Source organism: Thalassophryne amazonica, chromosome 2 (assembly GCF_902500255.1).
Source record: "Thalassophryne amazonica chromosome 2, fThaAma1.1, whole genome shotgun sequence".
NCBI lineage: Eukaryota > Metazoa > Chordata > Actinopteri > Batrachoidiformes > Batrachoididae > Thalassophryne > Thalassophryne amazonica.
The window spans coordinates 64262357-64283643 of NC_047104.1; the positions used below are offsets into that span (position 1 = coordinate 64262357).

Consider the following 21287-nt stretch of genomic DNA (forward strand, 5'->3'; position numbering starts at 1 on the left):
AGCAGGTACCCTGAGACGATGCAGATTAAGTGTCTTGTCCAAGGGGACAGACGGGTGGCATGACCAAGATTCAAACCCAGGTCTTCAGACTTATCCTCTAACCCTCTTGCACTACCTTAACAGGGTATAATCTGAATTAACATGTTTCATGAGTCATGAAGTCATTGTGATCTGGCATATACTAGGTTTTAGATACTGTCTCCTGGTTACCACAATTGGAATTGAAACATGTCCAAAATTAAACTCATCTCACATCTTGGTACCTTTGTACCACAATTCACCTTGCTACACAGTCTTTGTCAAGTTACTGCATACACGAGGTTTCAGAGACTTGGCCCTCTGGTGAACACAATTGAAACTGAAATACACATAGTGTGGGTGACATAGTATGCCAAGTTTCAAGGTGAAACATGAAGTCTTTGTCAAAGTATCATGACCGCATTGATCACACAGACATGCGCAATCTTTCTCACATATGCACGTGCGTACACACTGAACCATGCAATTCTTAAACCTCCACAGCCTCATGGTTCACCACAGCACATCAGTTTCCATCTCACCTTGTCCTCTGCATCTTCCTTTGTCTCACCAGCCACCTACATGTCCTCCCTTACCACATCCATACAGCTCCTTTTTTCCTCACCATCGTGTGTTTAACTCATTTTATAACAACAATGTGCAGGCACGGATCCAGACAGAGCAGTTGAAAGGGCCCTGCTCCCCCTTGTCAGAGTAAAGGTCCACTTTGATGACATTTTAAAGGCATCTTTTTACATGCAACCACAAAAATAATAGTAGAAATGACAGTAAATATAGTTTTAACACCTAAAACATCAATCAGTCACTATGACGCAGAGCATCTTTATTTTACTACTACTATTCTGCATTAAATGAACTTGAGACATTAAAAAGTTTATTTAATTAAAAAAATGATTACAAATCTTAAGAAGCAGCTTGGATAGAAGATAAAAATGTGCAATTAATTTGCATTTAAATTGTGAGTTGTCTATGGACAATCATGCTAGTCATCACAATTAACTGATTGACAGCTGTACTTGCAACATATTTCCTCATGTTATTAAATGCAAATATTTAGCAGCCGATCTGCTCTGTGTAAGCTTGATCCCGTCAGATCTCAGAAGCTAAGCAGTGTGGGGCCTGGTTAGTACTTGGATGGGAGACCTCTTTGGAACACCAGCGGCTGTGTGTGTTTCTCTGGGTTACACTGGAGTTGTCAGGAAGGGCATCCAACGTAAAACCTGTGCCAAATGCCAATGCGGAACTGGCTGTATCCGCTGTGGCGACCCCAAACTAAACAGGAGCAGCTGAATGGACGACAACATCATTAAATGTAAATATTTACTATATGATACATCTGCCATAAACTCACTGACTAGAGCTAACTTCTGAGGCTAAAATAACTGACAGGAAAAAAAATGCATACAGGACACACAGGTCTTTGTCTTCTTCTTTCGGCTGCTCCTGTTAGGGGTCGCCACAGCAGATCAATCGTTTCCATCCCATCCTGTCCTCTGTAACTTCCTCTGTCACACCAACCACCTGTATGTTCTCCCTCACCACATCCATAAACCTCCTCTTTGGCCTTCCTCTTCTCCTCCTGCCTGGTGGCTCCATCCTCAGCATCCTTCTCCATATATACCCTGGGTTCCTCCTCTGCACGCCCAAACTATCGCACGCACGCAGCCCGCCATCAAAGGAAGAAAGATAAACTATAACAGAACTCAGAGCACAGACCTGCAGCTCAGTACAAGAACAAATATAAACTAGAAGAGAAATCAGAGCGCACAGTCTGGCTGCAACCAAACTGCATTCTGATTTCTCTGTGCAGAGAACCTGCAGGCTGCGTCCTCACCTCCTCTCTGCCCCCTGCTGCGCGCACCTGACGCAGACATTCCTGCGTTGTCATGACGCCACATGAAGCAACTCAAAGCAGGCTTTAAGCCCCTTTCACACCGGGCCTGCTTCAAGTTGCTTCATGCAGCGCCATGACAACGCAGGACTGTGCGCAGGGGAGGCAAAGCTTGAGGTGAGAGCGCTGTAAGGATCTCACCTGCAGCCAGACTGTAAAATGAGCAGGTGTGCGCTCTGATTTCTGTTAAAGTTTATCATTCTTCCTGTGACCGGAGCTGCAGCCGGCGTTCACGCGCATGAGCAGTCCGTGAGTGGACGTGGAGAAACTCTGGGTCCCATCCGACCTTATGTCCTGAAGACCTAAAACAAAAATGAAAATCTTTTAGAACTATTTCTGATCTGACTCTATGCTAAATTGTTGATTAGTGAAATTAATTCAGAAATTGTTGATTAGTGAAATTAATTTCATTGACACACTATATATGTTATGAATGTGCAATAAACTAATAAACTATTTGAAAGAAAAAAATGTACAGAAAGACAATTGAAAATGTTAGAAATTCCACACTTTTTTTTTTTACACATTTTCTCCTGCCTGCATAATTTTCTATTGAAAAAGTTTGAATTCCCAAGTCACAATATCGCCAGACTGGGAGCATTCAGTTCAAAGTGTGAAACCTTGTCCTTGTGGTTCAGATTTTGACACTCTACACTGTCCAAAAAAAAAGAAAAAAAAAAAAAAAGATTAAACGTCCAGCTTTCCTCCTGCGAAAAACATGCTAATGACAGACTTAAAACATAAGAAATAGCTAAATTTGACAAAGTACAAAGTACTTATTGTCTTCCTTCTTACAAGAAGAATGGAAAATGGAACGGAAAAATAACCCCAAAAATGATCCTTTAGATCTTAACAACAACAACAAAAAAATTAAGTCACAAACAAGTACAAAAACAAGGACGTTAGACATTATTTAACATCCCAGTTAGCAACACTGCATCTACCTGTGCACATGCGGTAATAATTAGTGGATGCCAATATATTTTATTGCTAATTATCACTCTCACTCCACGAATCAGCAGGTGCATTTCTAGAAAATGTCTTACTCAGCATTTCTCAGTGTGTGATGCAGTGGCGGCTGGTGAAAAACAGTCTTGGTGGGGCTGCTGTGCCAATAGATTCCCTTGCCTTGTCCAGTACAGACTTTCAAGTGAACAGTCGGAAAATTGCTACAATTCCACAATAATCATTTCATGTCCTTCTCAAAATCAGCAGTTTTACAGATAAAGTTAACCATTTACAGCTATATTAGGCCCCATTTCTACTTTGGAAAGGAACAGTATCAAATACAACACTCAAGTTCTTGAGCAAAGAACATTTCACCATTTGACACGTTACACACATAGTACACCAAACTGTACTGCAGTGCCATCATCTTCAAACAGATCCTGGGGTTCACAATGACACCCCCTTAACAAAATAGAAAATATCACCAAATTTACACTCTTTCAAAATATGGAAAAATTCTTCAATTGACAAAAGAACATTATGTACATACTACAATGTTCACACCGCCTTCAGAGAGAGAGAGAGAGAGAAAATGTTTGTGTGTGTGTGTGAGAGTGTTTGTGTGTGTGAGAGAGAAAGAGAGCATGTGTGAGAGAGAGAGAGCGTGTGTGTGTGAGAGAGAGAAAGAGAGCATGTGTGAGAGAGAGAGCGTGTGTGTGTGAGAGAGAGAAAGAGAGCATGTGTGAGAGAGAGAGCGTGTGAGAGTGAGAGAGAGAAAGAGAGCGTGTGAGAGAGAGAGAGCGTGTGAGAGAGAGAGAGCGTGTGAGAGAGAGAGAGCGAGAGAGCGTGTGAGAGAGAGAGAGCGTGTGAGAGAGAGAGAGCGAGAGAGAGAGAGAGAGAGAGAGAGAGAGCGTGTGAGAGAGAGAGAAAGTCTTCGTGTGTGTGAGAGAGAGAGAGGGCGTGTGAGAGAGAGAGCGTGTGTGAGAGAGAGAGAGAGAGAGAGAAAGTCTTCGTGTGTGTGAGAGAGAGAGCGTGAGAGAGAGAGAGAGAGAGAGAGCGTGTGTGAGAGCGTGTGTGAGAGAGAGAGAGCGTGTGTGAGAGCGTGTGTGAGAGAGAGAGAGCGTGTGAGAGAGCGTGTGTGAGAGAGAGAGCGTGTGAGAGAGCGTGAGAGAGAGAGAGAAAATTATTTTATTTTATTATTATTTTATATTTTGCATGAACATTACTGAGTGGAATGGAGGCAAACTAAAGAAGCTTGAAAAACTTAAATAACTTGACTGACTAATAACACCAAAACCTTTAAATTAAATTGGTTAAAATTAATTAACAGTGTAGAGGACAAAGCAAATTAAGTATACAAAACCACTTAATTAAATGCGTTGCTAAACTTGGGTTTGTCTTACTATAAGTGTCTTGTGTGTACTCAGTGGCTGAGTTAGAATTTCTTTAAAAAAACATGCAAATTGCTATTTTAGGGTTTTGTTTTGTTTTTAAACTGAGCAAATAATTTGTTTTAGAGTGTGGAATACTCCAAAGAATATTTCACTTCTGTGAACTGATCCTCATAACGTGTAAAGTGAAATCAAAATACCAGCATGGCTGCAGCTTTGAACAGTTACAAACAGCCCCGGCCTCCCCTATTACCATTATAACTGGTCTGCTGTCCCAATAAAGATCACAGCTTTGACCCCCTAAAACAAACAAAAAAACATCACTCATTCATTTTATCTTAAATTTTCATCCTTGTTTCCACACCAGGAGCAACATTCAGGAATAAATCCGAGCAGCTCGTCAGCTCACTTGAGCTGAAGTGGATCCAGAGGAGTCAGTCCGCAGCTGGCAGAGGTGGACGCGCTCCTTTCCACCCCGCAGTAAAGAGCGCAGATCAGCAGCCTCCGTGACGTGTGCGCGCTGATAGTGTGAATGAAGCCTGACACGGTTTATAACGAGTCAAATGTCTCTCCTCCAACCGGGATGTGCAGTTGTCATTAAACCACAAGAAAGATCTAATGTGCGCACCTCCATGCGCCTCCAAAAGGATCCCCGCGAAACTTTGGTGTCATTGATTTGATTAGTTTTGTCCCGTTTTAAACCTCCGAAGAGTTCTTCAACTTACTCCAGCAAAACACACGGAGACAGAATAAAAATAAATAAATATAACCCAAACGTCGTCGTCACCATCATCTCTTCCTGCCTGACTGACTGACAGCAGCAGCTGTAGCGTCACGTATATCACTGACTGTAGCAATCTAACGTTCCTGCATTTTTGTAGCAAGGGCTAAAATTCTGGTGCCCCAAAGCCATTAATTTTGGCAATGTTGATTTGCCAAATATTTATTAATTTTCCCTAGCAACTACATACAATTGGTTATTTCGCTGCACTTCAAGGACGCTTTGAATGAGCGCCCAAGACAAGGAATGATACGTTCTCTACTTCTGTCAGTGGAAATGCACTGTTGAATGAGAGTCAGTTGGAAGAAGTGTTGTTTTAATCATTCATATTACATGTAGGCACATACTATTAAGTAAAACTGACATTGATAATACTTTTTAAATATATATTATGACTTTTCCCCTCCACATCTAGGAGGGCAGCGCCCGAGTGCCCCCTATGGGCCAGCCTCCACTGGTGTGATGTACATTTTAGGAAAAGCAGAAACAACCCAATGGCTGACGCACAATAAAACAAATGCTGCTATGTCCGATAATGAAGCTTCTGAGCTTTCATTTGATGGCTCAGATCTACAACCCCTGGCAATAATTATGGAATCACTGGCCTCGGAGGATGTTCATTCAGTTGTTTAATTTTGTAGAAAAAAAGCAGATCACAGACATGACACAAAACTAAAGTCATTTCAAATGGCAACTTTCTGGCTTTAAGAAACACTATAAGAAATCAGGAAAAAAAATTGTGGCAGTCAGTAACGGTTACTTTTTTAGACAGAGGGAAAGAAATATGGACTCACTCAATTCTGAGGAATAAATTATGGAATCACCCTGTAAATTTTCATCCCCAAAACTAACACCTGCATCAAATCAGATCTGCTTGTTAGTCTGCATCTAAAAAGGAGTGATCACACCTTGGAGAGCTGTTGCACCAAGTGGACTGACATGAATCATGGCTCCAACATGAGAGATGTCAATTGAAACAAAGGAGAGGATTTTCAAACTCTTAAAAGAGGGTAAATCATCATGCAATGTTGCAAAAGATGATGGTTGTTCACAGTCAGCTGTGTCTAAACTCTGGACCAAATACAAACAACTTGGGAAGGTTGTTAAAGGCAAACGTACTGGTAGACCAAGGAAGACATCAAAGCGTCAAGACAGAAAATTTAAAGCAATATGTCTCAAAAATTGAAAATGCACAACAAAACAAATGAGGAAAGAATGGGAGGAAACTGGAGTCAACGTCTGTGACCGAACTGTAAGAAACCGCCTAAAGGAAATGGGATTTACATACAGAAAAGCTAAACGAAAGCCATCATTCACACCTAAACAGAAAAAACAAGGTTACAATCGGCTAAGGAAAAGCAATCGTGGACTGTGGATGACTGGATGAAAGTCATATTCAGTGATGAATCTCGAATCTGCATTGGGCAAGGTGATGATGCTGGAACTTTTGTTTGGTGCCGTTCCAATGAGATTTATAAAGATGACGAGAACAGGTAAATTTCCACAGTCATTGATGATATGGGGCTGCATGTCAGGTGAAGGCACTGGGGAGATGGCTGTCATTACATCATCAATAAAGGCACAAGTTTATGTTGATATTTTGGACACTTTTCTTATCCCATCAATTGAAAGTATGTTTGGGGATGATGAAATCATTTCTCAAGATGATAATGCATCTTGCCATAGAGCAAAAACTGTGAAAACATTCCTTGCAAAAAGACACATAGGGTCACTGTCATGGCCTGCAAATAGTCCGGATCTTAATCCAATTGAAAATCTTTGGTGGAAGTTGAAGAAAATGGTCCATGACAAGGCTCCAACCTGCAAAGCTGATCTGGCAACAGCAATCAGAGAAAGTTGGAGCCAGATTGATGAAGAGTACTGTTTGTCACTCAAGTCCATGCCTCAGAGACTGCAAGCTGTTATAAAAGCCAGAGGTGGTGCAACAAAATACTAGTGATGTGTTGGAGCGTTCTTTTGTTTTTCATGATTCCATAATTTTTTCCTCAGAATTTAGTGATTCCATATTTTTTCCCTCTGTTTGGTCTAAAAAGTAACCGTTACTGACTGCCACAATTATTTTTCCTGATTTGTTATAGTGTTTCTTAAAGCCAGAAAGTTGCCATTTGAAATGACTTTAGTTTTGTGTTATGTCTGTGATCTGCTTTTTTTCTACAAAATTAAACAACTGAATGAACATCCTCCGAGGCCGGTGATTCCATAATTTTTGCCAGGGGTTCTACAGAGGATGTACAGACAGGAGGCAACACACTTCACCCTGAAACTCTTACCTTTTTACAGAGTCTATTGGATTTTGGATCCTAACATGCTGATGGTGCTGTTTAGGGCTGCCACAACTAGTCGACTGGTCATGACAACGTCGACTAATGAAACCGTCGACAACTAATTTATTAGTCGACGAGTCGTTTATTTGATTTAAGTCTTTGTTTTTCTCTCAATTCGTAGTTTTAGGCAGCGAGCCGTCCTGCCGTCATTTGGACGTTCAAATTTGGATAAGACGGCTGATTAAAACAGTGGCCGTCTTGTTCAAAGCCGTTTAAAATGTGCAGTTTACCGGAGGAGGTGTGCGTGCGTGCGTGCGGAGTCAACTCGCTGCAGACTGCGAACGGAGGCACGAGATGTTACATTCTGCTGAGAACCATCAGTGCACGTGATACAGCGAGCGCAGAGCATAGAGGATTTTAACCCGAGTGAACATGTAAAAAAAAACAAAAAAAAAAAACGTGGAACTGCCTTTACTTTTCTCTGCTCTTTCTCTACCGGTGTTTTTCTGATGGCACCGTCCTGTTCACACCATGTGCGCGTCGTATACTGAATTTATGAGATCATGAGATGAAATAAACAGTCAAATATCCTTAAAACATCCTTAAAAAATGAGAATATATAAATCAACTGAGGAAAAATTACACATTCATGGGTTAAAAAAACCCTGCTGTGGAGAAGCTGATGTTCAGAGGCACAGATCACAAAAAGCAGGTGAGAACTCTGAAATTTAACAGCTATTTTCCAAAGGTATTTATTTGTTCAATCTTAAGCTTAATGTAGTGTTCAAGCACAAAACGTGACTGAGGAGAAAAAATGACTTAAAAATGACTCACACTAAAATGAACTGGAGTCAGAATAAAAATACAAGCTGCTGATTTTTGTTATTTTTCAAAGTTATTATAAGCTTCAGCTATATGTTTTAATTATTTCAAAGTGACTTACCTCTTATTTTATTCTCGTTTATTTCTACAAAAAATAGGGGGAGTCAAATCAGCCTACATTGTTCTGTTCAGTTTATATCAAAGTTTTCCTGCACATTTGTGTATTTTTTCCTTCTTTATAGGAGTTTGGTGTTTACATTTGCTCCACAAAGTTTTAAAACACAATAAAATGTTCACACTTTTCTTCATAGCAGTTCTGCAATTTCAGAAATGCAGCAGAAACAACCACAAATCAGAAAAAGTTGGGACTATAAGTAAAATGAAGACAAAAATAAAAATGTTGCACTATTCCCAGTTTCTCCACTCACAGAAATCAAAAGTTCTTCCAGAGTTGTGTCTTGGTGGCTTCCCTCACTTTTCTCCTTCCAGCATGGACATTCAGTTTTTGAGAACTGCCTACCTGACACAGATTTACTATAAAGTACCACACTGTTTGTATTTCTGAATGATTGCTGTAAATGAAGTCTAAGAAATAGTCACTGATTTGGAAATGTTCATGTTTTCATCCCAACGTTTCTCGGAAAATGCTGCAGGCCTTAATTTAGGAAATTATGTATGATCCGACTAGTCGACTAATCGCAAAAATAATCGTTGACTAGTCGACTATCAAAATAGTCATTTGTGGCAGCCCTAGTGCTGTTCGTGTCGCGGGATGCTATTTTACTGCCGCTGTGAATGTGCATGTGGAATGTCTTCACAACACTTTTTTTTTTTACAGGCTGCCTGAACATGCACATAGATTTCTTACATTGGGAAATAAGCCAGAATACATTATTTTTCTGAGATAATTTTCTAGCTAATGTGCCAGAACCGTGAGAGAACTTTGTGAGAAGCTGATGGCAGAGCTGCCGTGGGACATTGTTCTCCGGCTGGTGATTGCGCATGATCCATGCATGACATCCTCTTTGGTGGAGTGGACTTTACATATTTAATCCTGGAAATGATTCTACAAGTGGGTGAGTGCCCTGTTCAGTTTTTTTTTTTTTTTTTTCATTTTGTATTCTGTTCTCAGTGGAGCTTGTAGGGTTTATTTTTTTATTTTATTTTGAGAGAGTCTGTCAGATTTTTGGATCTAGATGTAAGCAGAGTCTGTTGTCTGTAACAGAGCAGCATGCTGTTTTCACCCTGTTATGCTGCATTTACACATAGGCAGGACGCGTTACGAATGTCGTATTTGCATCATTCTTGGCACATTCCTGACATTCTTAATGTGACTTAATGCATCTGAATTGGTTTAGTGCGTGTTGGTGCATGATTTTCGTGGAGCATGTTTTTGGCTGTCAAAAAATCTTTCAAGAATGTCACGCACCACCCTCATTTCGCCTCATGTTGTGGAGGTCGCAGCTGAGAGTGTTGATCCATCTTGATTAGTGGGGATCCTTAATAGAGCGTGACAGTGTTCTTCTCTGACATGTGCACAATTAAACCCTACTGCACCGCATTCAGTTTCATTGTTGCAGTATACTGAAGAAGGACAGTGACGCCAAGTCGGCTAAAAGTCTCGTTCTGATGCTCATCATAGCACTCCTGCAGGTGTTCCACCTGCTGCTGTGCCTGATGTTTGGGTAAACGAGTGAGACGAGAGCTGCGTGGAGCCACACATCTGGCTCTGTCCATCCCCTCTTCCTTTTTGCATCACTCCATGACACGGAGCACAACTAAGCATGCAATCACAAAGTTCTTCTGCTGTAGATTAATCTAGATTTTGAGGAGCAAACTGGAGTGATCTGAATTGCTCAAGCAGCTGATGGTAGGATGAATATGGGTGTGTGTGTGTGTGTGGAGACAGTTTGCCTCATTCACAGTGTGACACAACATTGCGCAATAGTGCGGAACAGCACGGAACGTTATTGTTGACCGGGCGTAGTGGGTCCTGGTAATTCGCTAACAACACGTGCCATTAATCGAAATGTGTGGTAACAGGTTGCAGCAGTTCTTGAGGAGACCTGATGCCTCTGTCCCGAATCATCACATTTGTGATCAGCGGCTAAGAATGTATACTTAATGGCATTCATGACATGTCATCATTATGTGTAAACGCAGCATTATAGCTCCCACCATGCATGCACATGCATAACTCGCTGCTGTTTTTCAGGCTGTCTGATCACACAGATGTTTTTCTTAGATTTTTCAGTTATATAGATGACATCACTTATAAGCGTGCGCAAATCTGAGCCTCTAGCAGACTGTTTTTAACAGGCTGCATTCATGATGAATGTGCACACACAATAAGTCTTCTCACAGTGGAGAGCAGCTGCTGCTTTTACTGTGACTATCAAAATTATCAATCACTTAAAAACAAGGCATTATAACACAACATCACAGTTAAGAAACTTTGCAATTAATCTGCGGCTCTGTTCTTAATGTTAGCAGCTACAATCCATTCAAGCATGCGTGCTGGAATGTTTTCCTCAAAGTTATGTAAACGCTGTCGGAAACAATCACATAAGTTAGATTTCAGTGCCACATGTCCTTTAAAAACATAGAAGAATGGAAATGATGTACACTGCTATCCAGCACCAAAATCTCAAAGAATGAACGTATGTCTCGGTAACTCAAGAATTTAAATTTTTAAATTTAAGTTTTCTTCATAAAGGTCTCCCTATTCACTATCACAGGGGGTGCAGCATTGTTGTTAGCCTCCGATCTGGTCAATCCTGAGGCAGGCGGCATCGATCGAATCGGTTGTGCACCTGCTTCAGCCTCCGTGATGCTTTTCTCTGGGATGCCCCCTCCCCTCCGTACCAACCGTCGATTGCAGTGCCCTGCATTTTGGGACGTTTTTCTGACTGCTCCTCCTCGGCTGTGTAAGCTGTTGTCACCGCGAAAGATGAAACATAAAATGCAGAGATTGTTCTCTGATCATCGGTCTTTGTGTAACACTTGCTTTTTGTCATGGGTTGTGATGTCTGGATGTAAACAGGATAAAATAAAGAGCTGGAGTTGCTGATGTTAAATTTCCCTGCAAAGATGGGTTTGCATGCAGTCAGATTCCCACCAAGTCTTGCACTAAAACTTTACGAGATGATGCCACTCATTATAGCAGCGCTGCGATAGCAGCATAGCGAAGCAGTGTGGTGCTGGCTTTCAGTGTTCAAGGTCTTTAATAAATGGAAAGCAAAGTTCGATCTGTCTTATCCCCCCCCCTTATTTTATATTATTGCTGATTTAAAAGTATAAAACAAAAACATCCAATCTGTGACAAAAACCATGATCCCACCTGCACTGTCATTTTTCTGATTCATTGCATCCCTAGTGTATATGTAGATATGCTGATAGATAGGTAAGACTTCATCAAGATAATAGTGAGACAAACAAAATGTTTTCTCTTACTTCTTAGTTATTGTTATGATTATGACTGAGGTTAATGATTTGACACTCATCTTTAATAAATGTGAGGTAATAAACTGGAAAGAAACATGTCAAACTGTATTATCATAGTTTGTACAGCTAAGAAATGGGAAAAACTACATCTTGAAATGCATACTTTATAGTTTCACCACCATGTGTAATGTTTTTGACTGTTGCTAGAGAAGGGTGATACAAACAGGATAGGTGAGCTGGCAGACTGGTGTGATTCATGCTGTACAGCGCTGTGGAAAGTTTAGCAACAGTGCTCTCCTGTCTTATCACAAGGGTAGAAAACAATAAGTCCATGAATATTCACACAAACACTCGGTCCAACATGTACACTTACACACAAAAGGGTATTATCACATGAACACATCTGTCTCTGCATACAATGCAAGGACTTATAGTTAAAGCACAATGAACACAATTCACAGACACAGGAGCAATAACTATCATTAAACCATGCCTTGACAAACTAGTGCTGTCACACAAAGAGGCATATTGATGTAGCTTATTCTGACGCAGACCCTCTTCATTCCCCATCACTGGAATATTTAACACAATGTGCCCTTTGCCTTGGTAACACTTGATCCCCCTTTGCTATTCTTTTCTGGTCAACATTTCTAACCATTGATCACCTTTCTCCACTCAGGTTTGTCAGCTGACCAAATTTTGTATATCTCCATTTTGTGCTGCAGTATGAAAACTGTTATTCGTATGCTTGTGCTTTGTCACATGGCTGCTGAGCAGTTTAACCATTTTGAACTTTAAAGGAAACCCTGTTGTATGTTTAGATTTTTTTTTAAATTCGAAGTGGGTAAATGGACTGCATTTATATAGCACTTTTCTATCTGCATCAGATGCTCAAACTGCTTCACAAATTATGCCTCACAAATTCACCCCGATGTGAGGGTGCTGCCATACAAGATACTCACTACAGACTGGGAGCAACTAGGGGATTAAGGACCTGCCAGTGTTATAAAGGAATTCTAATTCTATTGATTTAAGAATACAAACACTGTCACAGGATAAATGGCTAGACAATGCAGTAGTGTGGGGCAAAATAAAAACAGTCACTATAAATTGCTTCTTGTTGCCATTGAATAGGATAAAATATTAGAAGTGCCTGGTAGCATAGAGAGGATCCCAACAGACGTAGACGTGTGCATGTTTAGCTCAACTAAATACAAAGATGCTTTTTAAAATAACAGATGGCAAAGTTATCTGCTTACCTTAGCCTCCTACCTGATTGCCAATGCTGGTGTCCTCTGAGTCATTTCAAGTCTATTGTCGATGTTCCTATTTTAAGCAGAAGAATCCAGGAGTGTGCCTTAAGTAAGGATTAAACAATGAGAAGCCATGCAGTATACGGTTTGAGTCTAAAACACCACAACGCGAAGCGGAGGGCATAAGCCCAGGTGCTCTGTGAAATCTCCAGTCTGCGGACAGGACATTCTTTTTTTTTTATTGCACATTTCATTTGCACCTTTTATTGCTGTGATTTATTCAGTGTTTAGTGTATATTTCTACATGTCCTACAGAGCAGCTCAAACCAAAGTCAGATTCCTTGTTTTCTGTGGATACTTGGCGAATAACAAAGCCTTTGAAAAAACGGCCTGTGGAGTGCAACATTTCCACAACAGCTGCACTGATAAATTAACTCTACAACCTGTTGATAAAAACTCTTATCAAATCTGAATATAGGTATTTTTTTAAATAGTTAAACATGATTAATTTAAAGTGCACTTCCTTTCGCTTCATCTGCGGAGGTAGAGAGCAGCCAGTGGAGCAAACCACGTTTAAAAAAAAATATATATATATATAAACACACTGCTTCACTTTAAATGCATAATAAGTCCGCTTCAGACGATCAGCACAGACCCTTTCTCTTAAGAGGCTTTATTTTACTCAGCATGTGGCTTTGTAAACTTGTAGCATCGCCTGCTACATTGATTAGCACTTACATTAATTATGGGCATGCTCTACGGTCTTCTCATTTTTTTGTGGGAGCTTTACAGTGCAACCCACAGGCCTGGCATATGTACTATAGCTTTAAATGAAGCTTCAAGGCAAAGAATTTACCTCGAACATTTTTTGTAATCGAATTATTTGAATTACTCGATTTACTCAATTAATCGTTTCAGCCCTATGACAACACAACTTCTCTCTAGTGTAGCACCATTGTAAGTAGTGCGTTTTGCTTTTACTTGTTGAATTGTTGAGAATACTGTCAGACATGTGGAAAAAAAAAGACAATTTTTTTTTTTTTTTAATTCACATATCTTCATACCTTGCCATAGGCTAGCATTGTCATCTTTTGGATGTAGAGGAAAAGCAGATTTTTGCTGAGTTGGTCTGACAAACCAGCTGGATTCCAAATATAGTCAGACTGCAGAAGAGGCCATGAACAGAAAATACGGCATTGCAAATAATTCCCATGGCAGTAGATAGCAGTCACTAGAGCTGCTGACGGCTCCAATCGACCACCTGCGTTTATATCTGTGCACTTGCTTACCTTTTAACTAGCTGTTATTTATGTTTTTGGGATTATTATGTAGTCTTCACAAATTGCCCCAGTCTAACCTTTTTTCTTTGCTGGCCCTTGGATCCCATTCCGGCATCATTGCCGAGTCACGTCAGATGTATGCATTGCACACACCAGTCGCACACCTGTGTCTATTTATGCCAGGCTGCATTTCAGATGTGTTTGTAGTACGTCACTGGTTAATCTTTCCCAGTCATTTGTCTTTGATAATGACTTTTATTCCACACTCTGTCTCTGCCCTCCATGCCACCACCCACCCCCACTCATCTGAGACATATTTTTTTCAAGGTCACAAAAGCCTGCATTAAAATTAACGGCCTCATTCTTGCTCTGCGGTATGTTGTCAGTCTTTGATGACCAGTTGCCCAGGTAATATAGAGCTCATCAGTGTTGTGTTCCTCTTGAGCCTTTGATCATTCACTCACTCTGCTGGCTGGACTGTAATTTGCTTTGACACCTTTGGCTGTTAAATAGACATTCACAGGCCCAGGCGTTTGTGTTTCTGGGATTCATGAGGACAACAATAATGACTGTGTTTTTGCCCATTATTTATGTTACGAGAGAATAATAGGGATGCATTCTGGAGGGTTATTTTTAACTCAACTAGGTAAGACGCCAATTAATCTGCTCACTATTTTTCAGATTAATTTAGTATTCACTGAGCCCATATAACACAAATCTATGGTAAGAATTGCCTATTCAAATGTCTCAGAATTGGATATTGGATAACTGGAATTGAATTTGATGTATTGGATGGGTTATGTTGGGAAGGTGTCGTAGCACGGACCCACAACAGGGGGCGCAAAGGAACGGACAATGAATAAGCCAGTAAGTAACAATTTAATGTTGTGACAACACACAACTAAACACACAAGATATGAATAGTCAATTAACACCAGGTGACGTGTGGGCAGGCTCGAAGATAGAAGACCCCCGACGAGAGATGAGCCGCGTCCCACACGGCTTCCAACACCAACGGCCTGAAGAACACCAGAGCCGCCAAGTCCCGAGTCCCCAGGTGGCCTCTGTCTTCGGCTGTCGACCCTGGTACTGCTGGCAGAAAACAAAGACAGGATGGATGAGTGTGAATTCGCATACTCAGTAATCCACAGTCTGCACTCAGTTAGGAGGGGAAACCTCCACCTCCAATACAATGTCACCCGTGCAGCTCCTGTTAGTCTCTTCCCTGGATGGAGTGAGAGGCGAAGACCGTCGCACTCCCACTATCCGCCAATCCAGCTTCAGACTGAGTCCACAGGAAAACGGCTGCACACAGAACAATGTTTAGATACAACAAAATTACAGCAGAGAAGGTTACCTCTTCGGTAGTTGATTTCTCGGCGGGGAGGTGGAGTTGCAGTCCGGCTTATGTAGTGGTGTAAATGAGTGACAGCTGGTGTGATGAGTGACAGCTGTCACTTCTTCTGGGTCTGGCGCCCTCTAGTGCTTGGAGCCCGCACTCCAAGCAGGGCGCCCTCTGGTCGTGGTGGGCCAGCAGTACCTCCTCTTCAGCGGCCCACATAACAGGTTATCCAATATTGGCGAATAAATGGTCTGCAACTGAAACAAGTGTCACTTACATGGTGAGGGAAAATCTGCTACGACATTATGGGCCTGTGGTGTGTTTCTTTGGTATGATTCAAAACGGGTACCTCACTGGTGAAGACCCTATTGGCTGGAAAAGGCCAAAGGGACACCCACATTTCACCTAGTAATTCAAATCTCAAGGTCATAGGTCAAAGTGCAAAGTCAGGAAAATTGAAAAAATCCCTGTCTTTAACATTGAACAAATATATAAAAATTAATAACTCTGTCAGAAAAGATCAGATGTCTTTCATATTTGAGATCATTATGTAGGATGGTGTCCTTTTTCGACTGACAAAGTTTGATCTGGATCTGATCCAGACTACAGATTTTATGGCTATTTAAATTTACCATCGAAAACCCTGTTTAATGTATATTTTACATTATATCTTAATCAAACGTGCCCCAGTCACGCTCATATAACCTGACAAATTCTGATCTGGATCTGATCCGCATTGTGGATTTTGCAGACATTTGAATTTAATATTGAAAAGTCCATTTAAACAGACTGTTTGTTTGATCTGTATCTGATCAATATTGCGGATTTAGTGAATATTTGATTCTTTTTAACATTGAAAAACCCTGTTGATCTATATTTTTTGTATTATATTTTCCAAGGTAAAAATTTGTGGGATTGGAAACTAGTGTCAGTGGACATTTGCGCTCCACAAGCACGATGCTCTAGTTCAGTACTGTTTCTAACTTTGAAAAATAAAGGGGGGGTGGGTGGAGGGGGATGATTTCATAATCCATTTGTCTTTTTCAGCTTGGTCTCATCTGCTGTCCGATCATGTCAGTCTTAAAGTTTCCACAGCACATTCACAGTCACTGTCCTGACGAAATGCAGACACAGCTCGTAGACGCACCATACAAGTCAGTCTGCCCTGCTGCTGACACATTTTACTGGATTATTTGTCTCTTAGTTCGACTTTAGGAATGATGAATTATGCCAAAGTCTGTGTCACTGTGTACCAAATTGTGTTTTCCCGAAATCCTGTGTTGAATATTCAGGCTGACCCATCTCCTCTTGTCCCTGAGGGCTTTTTCCATCCCAAATGGGTTTTACGGATCTGTTGGCCTGAGGACACAGAGACAGCTGAGATGTGTGTGTGTGTGTCCGTGTGTGTGTGTGTCCGTGTCCGTCCATACCGGCCAAACCAGCAGATCTGTAGGCGGGACTCCAGCTGGACATGGTGGCAGGCAGTCAGAGGTCTAATAATACACCTAAATCTACATCTGACCTGTTGCATCATCCACATCACAGATTATCAGGAGATATCAGATGCACAGAATTAAAAGGTTTGTAGTTCTATTGTGAGGCAATTCTTATGATTTTAAGGTCTTTTTTGTTGTTTTAAGTATGATTCAGAACAAAATCAATACTGACATTCATTGTAAGGCTAAAACAATGTGATCCACTATACAAAATTGGACCCCAAAAAATTGTGGAAATAAGTACACATAATGAACAAAAACAACTTCAGCACTTTGGTTGAAACACTGTCATACAACAAGTATGATTCCACAGCATTTTCTGATGGTCACAATGGAAAGGGCATTTGTGTCAAAAGTCTGTGTCAGACTCCTGTGAGGGAGTTCTCAAAGACTGAAGGCAAGTTTTGTGACTATAGATTATAGAGGCTCCCATGCTATAGAGGTTGACCAGCTGACTTTACAGCAGCGGTGCCCAAGTTCGGTCCTCGAGATCTACCTTCCTGACACTCTTAATTGTCTCCCTGCTCCAACACACCTTAATCCAATGAAAGACTCATTAAAAGCCTGCTAAAGAGTCTTTCATTGGATTCAGGTGTGTTGGAGCAGGGAGACAACTAACAGTGTCAGGAAGGTAGATCTCGAGGACCGAACATGGGCACCCCTGCTTTACAGTTTTCATATTGTTTGTCAGCCGTATACTGTTAACATCTGCTTGCAAGGTAATGTAACAGTTAGAACTAGCTATGTTGTATAACGTGTTGATGGTGGAGCTGACTAAACACAAAAAAAAAAAAAAAACACGTGGCAGAGCTAAGTGTGCACATAAACTGCACACTGATTTTTGAACATCTGAGATGTGCTGTTCTAACTAGCATGTGCTAGGCCACAGCATCACGAGGTAAGGTGGTCATTCCTTTCCCTCACTGCTTTGCAGGTCAGGAATCGACCACCTTTAGCACAGCAGGCCAGTGCTCCAGTTTTTGACGATAGTCAGGAATGGACAAGATTAGGTATAAGCACGTCAGAGGGACAGTGCAGATGGGAGAGTTTGAAGGTAAAGTGAGAGAGGTAAGACTGAGATGGTTTTGGGATGTGTAGAAATGGGATGTGAGAGAAGGATGCTGAGGATGGAGCCATCGGGCAGAAGAAGAGGAGCAATAACAGAGGTGGTTCATGGATATGGTGCAGGAGGATATGTAGGTGATTGGTGTGACAGAGGAAGATGGTGATGGATAATCCGCCATGGTGACCCTTAACGGGAGCAGCAGAATAATGAGAAGGTGATTGTTGGACTATAATTTGTGTAATGCTTTTAAATCTTTGGGTTTATGCAGCACTAGTGCTGTCTCTCCATGGCTATGGCAGGAGCATCCTGTGTTTCTGCCATTTTGCATTGTTCTGCATTGTGGTTGTATCCTGGTTTTCATTTAGGTTTCTTTGTTTAACGTGTGTGGGCTTCATAGGAATGTTCTGTTCAGGCATAACAATCTAAAGAATGACAGCTCTCATGTGTTAGTAAGAACACTAGGCCTCTCAACAAAACTCCCAATCACTGCTCCTTTGTCTTATACGAGATATGCATGAATTTATGTTCCGAGTGGGCATTGTGCATTTCATTGGTGACCTGTGGGCAACTGTATATGTATTCTAGTTATGTGTATGCTACAGTGCATCAGTGTGTGTATGTATGTATATACATACATACTTGTGTGTATATTATATTTTCTTATTTATTTAACTTGAAAGGATAAACCCCTTGAGATTTATGATCTTGTTTTCAAGGGGGTCCTCAATAATAACAACAAAAACGTCCAATGGGCAAGGCATGCAACAGTACATACATAAAAAACATATACAAACAGGTGACAATACAGATGCAAACAATTAATTACACACAAACATGTACGAGGTCTGTTAGAAAAGTATCCGACCTTTTTATCTTTTTCAAAAACTATATGGATTTGAATCGTGCGGTTGCATCAGCCAAGCTTGAACCTTCATGCGCATGCGTGAGTTTTTTCACAACTGTCAGTTACGTCATTCGCCTGTGGGCAGGCTTTGAGTGAGCACTGGTCCATGTTGGAAGTCTCACAGGACAAGTTGTGACATGCCCAGCTGTTACACAATTTCTCGGATACTCACTCGACTGAAAAGCCACCGAAAGCCCTCTGAATCTTCCGAATGGTTTCCAACACGGGCGTGCTTTTTGTTGTGCGCCATTGCGGCTCCGTCCCGACGCGAGAATTCCTCCGCACGTCTTTCATTACAAAATCTCCTGTAACAGTGGAATGTGCCGCAAAAGTGCTGATGTTCACCTCTTTTGCAATTTCTCGTAGTCAGACGACGTCCCGGATCAACACAGCCTTCACTTTGGAAATGATCTGGTTGTTTCAGCCTGTCGATGGCCGTGCGCCCTCCACCGCTGTGGGCCGTCTTTAATCCAGTTGTAATGCTCCTTAATCTGTGTGACGCCCAGAGTATCCTCACCGAAAGCCGTCTGAATCTTCCGAATGGTTTCCACCTGGCTGTCTCTCACAGTTTCTGGAAAAATTTGATTCAGCGCTGCTCCAATCGCTCAGCCATTTCCCTGACAATGAAAATCTGACGAGGGGGATGGACCAGTGCCAACTGGTCCAGGGGGATGGACCACTCAAAGTCTGCCCACAGGTGAATGACGCAACCGACAGCCGTGAAAAAACTCACGCATGCGCACGAAGGTTCAAGCTTGGCTGATGCAAGCGCACATGATTCAAATCCATATAGTTTTTTTAAAAAATAAAAAGGTCGTAGTTTTCTAACAGACCTCGTATACACACACACACCCACATCCAATCACACCACACACACAAAGCTCTCTTACACTCTCCCATTAACACTACCATACAAAATTAATCTAATTAATTGTTACAGACTATATATATATATATATATATATATATATATATATATATATATATATATATATATATATATAGCCAAGTGGTCTGTGTATGCCTGCGTGTGTGTATGGCTTCGATCACACAGAAACTGGGGAGAGCTGACATTTACAGCTTGGTCTGCTTATGTAGTTTGGGTCTCCCTTCAGCACACGCAGGAGAAGACAGAGAGCCTCTGCAGCACTGCAAGGAACACTGCACAGAACACTGGCCAACGCGGAGAAAACGAAGACAATGAGAGCCAACACAAGACAGACAGAAGCAGTCCGCCTGGGTGAACAGCAAATTGAAGATGTCGACAAATTTACCTATCTGGGAAGCATTGTCAGCAAGACAGGAGGTACTGACGATGACATTAAGGCCAGGATAAGCAAGGCAAGATTCGCATTCACCACCCTCAAACCTATCTGGAAGAGTACCAGCATACATTTTCCCACCAAACTGAGACTGTACAACACCAATGTGAGATCTGTGCTGCTGTATGGCACGGAGACCTGGAGACTGACCAAAGGGCTGGAGCACAAGCTGCAGGTCTTCATCAACACAGGCCTGCGACAGATCCTTGGCATCAGGTGGCCCGACAGAATTGCCAATGAAGACCTTTGGCGCAGGACCAAGCAGCGACCAGTCGAAGACATCATAGGGACCCAAAAGTGGAAATGGATTGGGCACACTCTACGCCAAGGCCCGAACAACATCACGCGGCAAGCATTGGACTGAAACCCACAGGGGAAAAGGAAAAGAGGGAAGCCAGTGACAACTTGCCACAATCAAAAACGTGCTTATTTAGGGTTTGCTCCTTTCTCTGCCTCTGACCAAGGCAGCGTTTGGAGTTGGTCCCCTGTGCTGGACTGTGGCTGTCCACTCCTCCTAGTGGTTGGATTGTGTCTATCTGTAATTAGGATGGGTTAAATGCAGAGGACAAGTTTCATTGTATGTATGTGCAATGACAAAATTTCTATTCTACCCAATCTAGAGCCCATGGATCCTCACAGGCAATGGGCTAGTGTCTGTGTGTGTATATATATATATAATTATTATTTTATTTATTTGTGTGTGTGTGTTCTTGGCTTTGCCTTTCCTTGAAAACAACAACCTGACTTCCACAGTGTGCGCTGTGTATCGGAGGGATTGTACGGACAACTGATGTATGATGTTCACGATGACTCCATTCAAAAGTGAACACAGTGGACTCTGACCTTGAATCGGGACGTCCTCATGTGTTTTGTCTTCACTCCCTCCTGCTCTTTCTGTTAGTCTTTGTTCCAGGTTTTTTGACTGCAGCATGAAAAATGTGTTTGTTCCCGAATATAGCTTCTCTCTCCGGCTCAGTCAGCCTACAGCTGGCTGACAGATTCCCTCTTTCTCTCCCTCCCTAC

At 41.6% G+C, this 21287-nt stretch overlaps 1 protein-coding gene across 1 annotated transcript in view; it reads left to right on the forward strand.

The window, feature by feature from the left end:
* fam214a (family with sequence similarity 214 member A) overlaps positions 1-21287 on the forward strand; it is a 142343-nt gene that overhangs the window by 64798 nt on the left and 56258 nt on the right. The gene's annotated exons all lie outside the window — the stretch shown is intronic.